The sequence below is a fragment of the Salvelinus sp. IW2-2015 genome, linkage group LG18 (genome assembly GCF_002910315.2).
Source record: "Salvelinus sp. IW2-2015 linkage group LG18, ASM291031v2, whole genome shotgun sequence".
In the NCBI taxonomy this organism is placed as follows: domain Eukaryota; kingdom Metazoa; phylum Chordata; class Actinopteri; order Salmoniformes; family Salmonidae; genus Salvelinus; species Salvelinus sp. IW2-2015.
In genome coordinates this window covers 45,962,143-45,972,678 of record NC_036858.1, presented here as the reverse complement: position 1 = coordinate 45,972,678, position 10,536 = coordinate 45,962,143, and the positions used below count along the sequence as shown (strand labels likewise).

At 41.0% G+C, this 10,536-nt stretch overlaps 1 protein-coding gene across 1 annotated transcript in view; it reads left to right on the top strand.

Moving 5' to 3' along the window:
- Nucleotides 1–1,527: 1,527 nt before the first annotated feature.
- LOC111978290 (spectrin beta chain, non-erythrocytic 1) overlaps nucleotides 1,528–10,536 on the top strand; it is a 125,490-nt gene continuing 116,481 nt past the window's right edge. The window contains exon 1 of the mRNA XM_024008268.2: nucleotides 1,528–1,617. The gene's annotated coding sequence lies outside the window, so the exon portion shown is untranslated. The remainder of the gene's footprint in view (nucleotides 1,618–10,536) is intronic.

Genomic DNA, 10,536 nt, shown 5'->3' with positions numbered 1-10,536 from the left:
TAACCACGATGATCACAAGGATATAAGTATGTTATCCTTGTGATGTTCAGAGGCCGAGGGACAGATCTGAAGTTTGGCTAAACTTTTGCAAAAAATTTCATTTCATTAAATGTCATCATTTGATTGATTTACGACTTTGCTAATCAAACGTTTTGATCAACATTTTGAACAGTTGCGTCTAAAAACGAAGGGGGAAAAAGCATATGAAAGAGGTCATTCCCGGCACAGGAGGTTGGTGGCACGTAATTGGGGAGGACGGGCTCATTCTAATGGCTGGAGCGGAATATGTTTGGTTTCCATGTGTTTGATGCCATTCCATTTACTCCCTTCCAGCCATTATTATGGGCTGCCCTCCCTCCAGCATCTTCCTGTGATTCCCAGCTACTGGAAAATACATTTTGGGAGGTTAAAACCATATATTTATGATCTTGGTGTACTTACTGTACTTACTATATGGGTCAAATTGACCAGTGGTCAATAGTTTAATGTACTACTTAAGTCGTTTTTGGGGGTATCTGTACTTTACTATTTATATTTTTGACAACTTTTACTTTTACTTCACTACACTCTTATAAAAAAGGGTTCCAAAAGGGTTCTTCGGCTGTCCCTATAGGCAAACCCTTTTTGGTTCCAGGCAGAACCCTTTTTGGTTCCATGTAGATCCCTCTGTAGAAAGGGCTCTACGTAGAACTCAAAAGGGTTATTCAAATGGTTCTCCTAAGGGGACAGCTGAAGAATCCTTCTAGGTTCTAGATAGCACCCGTTTGTCTGAGTGTACTTTTTACTCCATACAATTTCCCTGACAGCCAAAAGTACTGGTTACGTTTTGAATGCTTAGCAGGACAGGAAAATTGTCCAATTCATGCACTTATCAGGAGAACATCCCTGGTCATCCCTACTGCCTCTGATCTGGCAGAATCACTAAACACACATGCTTCGTTTGTAAATTATGTCTGAGTGTTGGAGTGTGCCCCTGGCTATCTGTAGATTACAAAACAAACAATGGTTTGCTTAAAATAAGTGTGAAATGATTTATACTTTTACTTTTGATAGTTAAGTATATTTTAGTAATTACATTTACTTTTGATACAAAAGTATATTTAACACCAAATACTTTTAAACTTTTACTCAAGTAGTATTTTACTGGGTGACTTTTACTTGAGTCATTTTCTTTTAAGTTACAGTATCATTACTTTTACTCAAGTATGACAATTTTCTACTTTAACCCCCACTGAAATTGACCCGGAGCATAACTCGTGTGGCATATAGCCTTTTCGAACACAAGGGCAGGGTTGAATTTCAGTGGCAGCATAGCGATATAGACCGCAATAAATCCTACTTTTATTTTCAAACAGGTCAATTAAATACCCTAAATCACGCCTGTGGAGAGATGTTGACGAAGTAGCGCTGCGTAGAACCCACTTGGTGTGTGAATGAGACCTTGCGGGCGAAATCTCCGCCCATTGTTGAGATTGTGCTGCAGTTGGCAGTGCTGTTGCAGCAAAGGAGGTGGAGCGGATTCTTCCATCAGGATTCTACGTTTTGGTCGTCCAGTCTCAGGCTTCGTGCTGTTTGCAGGCTTCTCCGCGGTGAAGTTCATTGCGAATTTGTTGATTGGTAAGTTTGATTGTTTTATTGAGATAGGCTATTGGGTTGGTGCTCTTCTCGTTAATCTAAACTATGCGCAGATTAGCGTGCGAAGAATTGTTTCATTGTATCTAGCATCAGTTGCAAAAATATGGAAACGGGACAGATTTTTTTTATATCAACGTTGCTAGGGATGCAATCATACGTTGAAGTTGTTTCCTGTTCTTCTATTTACCCTGTATAAGTTGTTTTTGCTTGGAACGCTATCAGATTTCTATTGTATTTGTGCAGCATAGTGTTTTTGAAAAGGCCATTCAGAGCTTCTATGAATCAGTTAGCCACTTTGCAGTCACAGAAGTGCGCCATGTTAATATGGAGGGTTAAGAGTGTATAGATAACGGTATACACACAGGAGACTACTGCCTTTTGAAGAGACGCAGGCGTAGTCGCCCTGTATGTAGACAGATCGCAACGCTGATTTCAAACCAAACTGAAATTGTGACATTCAAAACAAAATCATAGAATGTATTATATTAACTGTGCGTAATGATATTGAATTGGCGCCTAGATGTAATTATATATTGACAACTTGAAACCATTATGTATAAGATATTATAGGCGATACGTCTTCATCACTGTAGACATATGTCACATCTTAATCAGTGCTCTCCGCTACATGTGGCTCGAGGCTACCCTTTGATGTTGTGTCGAGTTAAAAACATTCAGAGACTTCATGTCATTGGCACAATTTAAATCACACCCGAACTGCTAAAACGACCATTTGGTGGCAAAATCCCCCATTTGCCTCACATCTTCACAGTTTGGTGCCAAACGGGGTTGTCTCTATATTGAGCGAAGTGGGCTTTGAGGCATTTTAATTGGTTACGAACGCCTTGTGATTATGAGACATCCATGGGCTTTGCTCGCCCGGGTTGCACTGACTGTCGTGATGCAGTTCGGTCTTAAATCATTGCTCTGCTGCAGCATCACTATTGGGAGTAAGCGGACCTCTTGCTATTGAATATTAATATTTACCACACCATTTCACAAACCCGTTATACCCATTTAGAGTATGGGATACTGCTCCATGAAGCCATCCAAGAGGAAACAGTAATGCGCATAGGCTACACGTCAATAGGTCTCTGCTCAGTTGTTCGGACGGCTAGCATCATAGGCCGTTGGCCTACTTGTGAACCCTTGGTGATAGTTTATGGTTCGCTGTGCTCTAGTATGAGTATGACTGTGATTAGAATGATCAAAGACTGTATCTCTCCATGTATCTCTCTCTGTCTTTGCCTCCATCTTCTCTTGTTTTCTACATATAAACCAGATCAGTATGTGTTGCAACAGTATTTAGTGCAGACACTGGCTAATGCAGTTTCTTTGGACTTCGGAACCCCCTGCCAATTTTTTTTAAATAAAATTGAATCCATCAGCCCGACAGCCACTCAAAGTATGGACTACTGATCACTGTCCATGGTGCTGAAATTGCGACATATCTATGCGACTGCCTATGAAATCGATGATGGGCTTTCTGTGGTGCCAGGGCATGTACCCTATAGCTTTGCTTTAGCTAATGGATAAATGTTTATTGGTAGGCCTATTGGGTGATTATTTTCTCATGTTAAGCCTAACATTTCACAAAGCTATAGTGCCTCAAGGCTGCGTTTTAGACTGCTGTCTCGTGGCAATAATGTAATTACTTTTTCATAATTAAACCTGGAAATTGAAACATTGCAGATTGTAAAATGTATTTTTGATACAAAAGCATACTAATCAGCAACCAATAGATTAAAAAAAATATATACAACTGTCCTGTATAGCCTACCTAAACCTGCATTACTCCCAGCTTGGATAGAAAGTTGTTGTGCATAAAACCAGTTTATTATTGCCAAATGAAACACTAGCTTACTAGGGATTGTTTTATTATGCAGTGTAACCTACTATCTATAGTCCCTTCAGAAAGTATTCACACCCCTTGACTTTTTCCACATTTTGTTGTGTTTTGTTGTGTTGTGCCGGAATTTAAAATTGATTACATTTAAATTTTTGTCACTGACCTACACACAATACCCCATAATGTCAAAGTTGAAATGTTTTTTAAAATATATTTGACAAATAAATAAAAAATGAAAAGCTGAAATGACTTGAGTCAATAAGTATTCAACCCCTTTGTTATGGCAAGGCTAAACAAGTTCATGAGTAAACATTTGCTTAACAAGTCACAATATACGTCGTATTTAATACATTGTATTTAACATGATTTTTGAATGACTACCCCATCTCTGTACCCCACACATACAATTATCTGGTCCCTCAGTCGAGCAGTGAATTTCAAACACATATTCAACCACAAACACCAGGGAGGTTTTCCAATTCCTTGCATAGAAGGGCACATATTGGTAGGTGGGTACAAAAAAAAGCAGACATAGAATATCCCTTTGAGCATGGTGAAGTTATTAAATACACTTTGGATGGTGTATCAATACGCCCAGTCACTACAAAGATACATGCATCCTTCCTAACTCAGTTGCCAGAGAGGAAGGAAACCGCTCAGGGAATTCACCATGAAGCCAATGGTGACTTTAAAACAGTTACAGAGTTGAATGGCTGTGCTAGGAGGAAACTGAGGATGGATCAACAACATTGTTGGTCCCATGTTTCATGAGTAGAAATAAAAGATCCCTGACATGTTCCATACACATAAAAAGCGTATTTCTCTCAAATGTTGTGCACAATTTTGTTTACATCCCTGTTAGTGAGCAGTTCTCCTTTGCCAAGATAATCCATCCACCTTACAGATGTGGCATTTCAAGAAGCTGATTAAACAACATTATAATTACACAGGTGCACCTTGTGCTGGGGACAAAAAGGCCACTCTAAAATGTGCAGTTTTGTCACACAACACAATGGCACTGATGTCTCAAGTTTTGAGGAAACGTGCAATTGGCTTGCTGACTGCACGATTGTCCACTAGAGCTGTTGCCAGATCATTTAATGTGAAAATCTCTACCATAATCCATCTCCAATGTTGTTTTAGAGGATTTGGCAGTACGGCCAACTGGCCTCACAACCGCAGAGCACGTGTATGGCGTTGTGTGAGCGAGCAGTTTGCTGGTTTGCTCAGTTCAACTTTGTGAACTGAGTGCCCTATGGTGGCAGTGGGGTTATGGTATGGACAGGCATGCGCTTCGGACAGTGAACACAATTGTATTTTATCAATGGCAATTTGAATGCACAGAGACACAATGACGAGATCTTGAGGCCCATTGTCATGCTATTCATCCGCCGCCATGTTTCAGCATGATAATACACGGCTCCATGTCGCAAGGATCTGTACACAATTCCTGGAGGCTGAAAATGTCCCAGTTTTTCTGTGGCCTGCGTACTCACCAGACATGTCACCCATTGAGCATGTTTTGGATGCTCTAGATCAATGTGTATGACAGCGTGTTCCAGTTCCCGCCAATATCCAGCAACTTCGCACGGCCATTGAAGAGGAGTGGATCAACACTTGAACCCGATCGAACATCTCTGGAGAGACCTGAAAATAGCTGTGCAGCGACACTCCCCATCCAACCTGACAGAGATTGAGAGGATCTGCAGAGAGGAATGGGAGAAATTCTCCAAATACAGGTTTGCCAGGCTTGTAGCATCATACCCAAGAAGACTGGGCTGTAATTGCTGCCAAAGGTGCTTCAACAAAAACAAAAATTTCTAAACCTATTTTTTTCTTTGTCATTATGCGGTATTGTGTGTTGATTGATGAGGAAAATCTATTTTAGAATAAGGCTGTAATGTAACAAAATGTGGAAAAAGTCAAGGGGTCTGAATACTTTCCGAATGCACTGTACATCTCCACATATCTCCTTTAAAGTCAATCCAACACAGAATTTCCCTGTGAGTTTGTGTTTGGTTTCCCCATTAGTGGGTTTGGACTGACTTGTATAGCCTCACTCTAGCCTCTCCATCTATGGGACCCCTGGTCAGCTGTGCTGTGCAGCCCAGGCTGAGTGCTCTCCTCTGGGTGAGAATGGCTGTGGAGGCTGGCATGACCTTGCCTCGTGGGATCCTCTCTGGCTCTTCATCCACAATTCTGTAAGTGGGTTCGAGCCCCATTGGGGAGGGGAAAGGAGGCATGTGCTGGAAAGCTGCTAGCAGATAAGAAATGGAATAGTGCGACAGAGAACTAGTGCGTTTTCCCAGCAGCACAGTCCTGGCTAAATATAGACCACTCTGTTTCAGCCGGGAAGGTATTCAGCATCGCCCCCACCTTTTCTCTCTCTTTTTCTGGCCTTTTAGTTAATTCGATGGAGACTCTCTCTCTCTCTCGCCTCTTGTGGACTTGTCTGTATAAATGGAGAGATCGAAATTAATGGTTGAAAGCGTTCTCAATGTTCTTTTCCTCTGTACCTTTTACCTCCCTTTCATCTCCTGTCCTTTACATCAGGCTCTTTGGCATCCATTTATGTAGTTTAATTCCCAGGCCGCCACCACCTTTTTATCACACAAGAGAGGACATTTTCCTCTTTCTGTTTACACTGTGCCGGACCCAGAACCTAAGTGAGGCATGTAAAACATGTCCAGTGCTGATCTTGCTTTGCCTCAAGTTCTAGTCACAGAGAGTTATGAGAGGTCCAGGGATGACCTCAGCTTGGGCCAGTCTGTGTTCTCTGACTTTACTACAGTTGTGCCCTGGGTGTCATCTATTCTAAACAACCTGTTGGAAGATTATGCAGCATCACTGTTACTGTTGAAGTGTGTGTGTGTGTGTGTGTGTGTGTGTGTGTGTGTGTTGTGTGTGTGTGTGTGGTTGTTGTGTGTGGTGGTGTGTGTGGTGTGTGTGTGTGTGGTGTGTGTGTGTGTGTGTGTGTGTGTGTGTGTGTGTGTGGTGTGTGTTGATGGTTGTATGGAATCAGAAGGGAGTTGAATGAAGATAATGGTGTTGTAGTGGGCATTCTGGAATGTGGTGGTGTTTTAGTGGGTATGTAGTGTGTAGAGAGGCCTGGGCTGTGGAATGTGTGATGTTTGACAGGATGGGGGGGGGGGGGTGTTTATCAGTGGCTGGACAGGAGCTTGGTGCTGGGCCAAATTAGTTTTACTGCTCAATTAAAAACAGCTACCGTTTTTCAATGGGTTTGGGTCTGAATGTAAAACATCACAGTCATATGTATTCACTTATGGACCCAGGCAGTTGTGTGAATACATTTTGTGTGCACACCCAAGGACCTATGTGTGCATGGCCCTAGGCCTAGGATTCAATCCGTATCGCCGACGTTACGCGTCTTGTAGCCAAATTGACATTTAAAGGCAATGTTCCTGTGTTAGCAAAGACTGCATTCATGGCAAACATTGCATATGTCGGCTCAATTGAAAATGACCTTTTAAATTTAAAGCACGCTACAACACTGAACTTTGGCGATACTGATTGAATCCAGCCCTTATATTAAGAAGCAAAGTGAAATACAGCATCATTCTGTTGAATCTTACAGCAAGGAGGAGGAACTGCGCTGCTTGAGAGACAGGGGGCAAGGCTTGGTGTGTCTGGTCAGAGGAGAGAAGCGACAGAGGAAACTATAAAAACAGACGGCTGAGTGGCGTTTCAAAATAATGCATGCCATATCGATATTGCACATGTCAATGCTGTGATTTGTATATGAATTTCATTAAACACTCACTCTGGGATCTTAAGCACAAAAAATTCATAACATATTGCACAAATTCGATTTGTAACATACCACACGAAATGGATGATGTAGTACACAAAAAAATGGGTAGCTGTTTTGGCACGTGAGCCCCACTTTCAAAACTACTGGCAGAAATTATATAACGATTTGAGAATGCATCTTTAATTGTGCAGCCCTATTTGTTGTGAATGTTTTGCATTAACCTTCAGGCTTTTGCCTTTTGCTGATGGGAAACTATTTGCTTAGAGAGGGAGAGAGAGAGATGCGACATGACCTTCACTGGGATTACTTTAATTTGATTTTCATGTGGCCAAAGGCGTGTCTGTTACATACAACATTAGCTGAAACCCTATAAACTCCCACATGTAGCAGCTCTGGGATAATGGTATAGAGTGGGAGTAAAACGCTAGCCAAGGAGACATAAACTCTTTGATAATCTGTTCTTTCTCTAAAGAATCATTCTGCAAACACCCCCACATAATGTCAACATAAGGAAATTAAAATTAAGCACCAATATACATTTGTTATTTTTTCATTTTTGAGCTCATGAGATGTTTCGACACAGTTACATTTAAACAGAGTCCAAACCCCTCTGCTTTGAGTTCAGAGGCTTTGAGAGAGGGTGACATGAAAGAGTTAATGGTAAAGTCAGTGTGAAACCCAGTGTTTGCTCAGTACCTTTTTTACAGCGGCAAGAAACAGTATGTGAACCCTTTGGAATTACCTGGATTTCTGCATAAATTGGTCATCAAATTTGAACTGACCTTCATCTAAGTCACAACAATAGACAGACATAGTGTGATTAAACTGTATTTTCTTGTCTATATTGAATACATAATTTAAACATTCACAGTGTAAGTTGGAAAAAGTATGTGAACCCCTAGGCTAATGACTTCTCTAAAAGCTAATTGGAGTCAGGAGTCAGCTAACCTGGAGTCCAATCAATGAGACGAGATTGGAGATGTTGGTTAGAGCTACCCTGCCCTATAAAAAACACTCACAAAATCTGAGTTTGCTATTCACAAGAAGCATTGCCTGATGTGAACCATGCCTCAATCAAAAGAGATCTCAGAAGACCTAAGATTAAGAATTGTTGACTTGCATAAAGCTGGAAAGGGTTACAAAAGTATCTCTAAAAGCCGTAGTGTGCATCAGTCCACAGTAAAACAAATTGTTTATAAATGGAGAAAGTTCAGCACTGTTGCTACTCTCCCTAGCAGTGGCCGTCCTGCAAAGATGACTGCAAGAGCACAGCGCAGAATGCTCAATGAGGTTAAGAAGAATCCTAGAGTGTCAGCTAAAGACTTACAGAAATCTCTGGAACATGCTAACATCTCTGTTGACGAGTCTACGATACGTAAAACACTAAACAAGAATGGTGTTCATAGGAGGACACCACGGAAGAAGCCACTGCTGTCCAAAAGAAACAGTGCTGCACGTCTGAAGTTTGCAAAAGTGCACATGGATGTTCTACAGCGCTACTGACAAAATATTCTGTGTACAGATGAAACTACAGTTGAGTTGTTTTGAACGAACACACAACAACTTGTATGGAGAAAAAAAGGTACAGCACACCAACATCAAAACTTCATCCCAACTGTAAAGTATGGTGGAGGGAGCATCATGGTTTGAGGCTGCTTTACTGCCTCAGGGCCTGGACAGCTTGTTACCATCGATGGAAAAATTAATTCCCAAGTTTATCAAGACATTTTGCAGGAGAATGTTAGGCTATCTGTCCGCCAATTGAAGCTCAACAGAAGTTGGGTGATGTAACAGGACAATGACCCAAAACACAGAAGTAAATCAACAACAGAATTGCTTCAACAGAAGAAAATACGCCTTCTGGAGTGGCCCAGTCAGAGTCCTGACCTCAACCCGATTGAGATGCTGTGGAACGACCTCAAGAGAGCAGTTCACACCAGACATCCCAAGAATACTGCTGAACTGAAACAGTTTTGTAAAGAAGAATGGTCCAAAATTCCTCCTGACCGTTGTGCAGGTCTGATCCACAACTACAGAAAACATTTGGTTGAGGTTATTGCTGCCAAAAGAGGGTCAACCATTTATTAAATCCAAGGGTTCACATACTTTTTCCACACTGCACTGTGAATGTTTACACGGTGTGTTCAATAAAGACATCAAAATGTATAGTTGTTTGTGTGTTATTAGTTTAACTTCTTATGGCTGCATCCCGCTACCGGGATCGATATGACAACAGCCAGTGAAAGTGCAGGGCGCCAAATTCAAAACAACAGAAATCTCATAATTAAAATTCCTCAAACATACATGTTTCTTACATCATTTTAAAGGTAATCTTGTTGTTAATCCCACCAAAGTGTCCGATTTCAAATATGCTTTTCAGCGAAAGCACTACAAACGATTATGTTAGGTCACCACCAAACCACAATAAGCACAGCCATTTTTCCAGCGAAAGATAGCTTTCACAAAAAGCAGAAATAGAGATACAATTAATCACTAACCTTTGATGATCTTCATCAGATGACACTCATAGGACTTCTAGTTACACAATACATGTATGTGTTGTTTGATAAAGTTCATATTTATATAAAAAAATCTGAGTTTACATTGGCGCGTTACATTCGCTAGTTCCAAAAACATCAAGTGATTTTGCATAGCCACATCGTTTCAACAGAAATACTCATCATAAATGTAGATGATAATACAAGTTATACACATGGAATTATAGATATACCTCTCCTTCATGCAACCGCTGTGTCAGATTTCAAAAAAACTTTATGGAAGAAGCAACCCATGCAATAATCTGAGACGGCGCTCAGAAATGTAATAAAAATAAAATAAACTCCATTTTGGAGTCAACAGAAACCAGAAAATACATGATAAATGTTTCCTTACCTTTGATGAACTTCATCAGAATGCACTCCCAGGAATCCCAGGTCCACAATAAATGCTTGATTTGTTCGATAATGTCCGTTATTTATGTCCAATTAGCTACTTTGGTTAGCGCGTTTGGTAAACAATTCCAAAGTCACAAAGCGTGTCCACTATAACGTGACGAAATGTACAAAAGTTCCGTAACAGTCAGTAGAAACATGTCAAACGATGTACTGAATCAATCTTTAGAATGTTGTTAACATACATCTTGAATAACGTTCCAACCGGAGAATTACATTGACTTCAGATGAGTGGTGGAACGGAGGTCCTCCTCATGTGAACGCGCATGGTGAAAGCATGGTCAGCTCGTGGCAGTGGTGACTAATTCCTGTCTCCTTCGGCCCCCCTT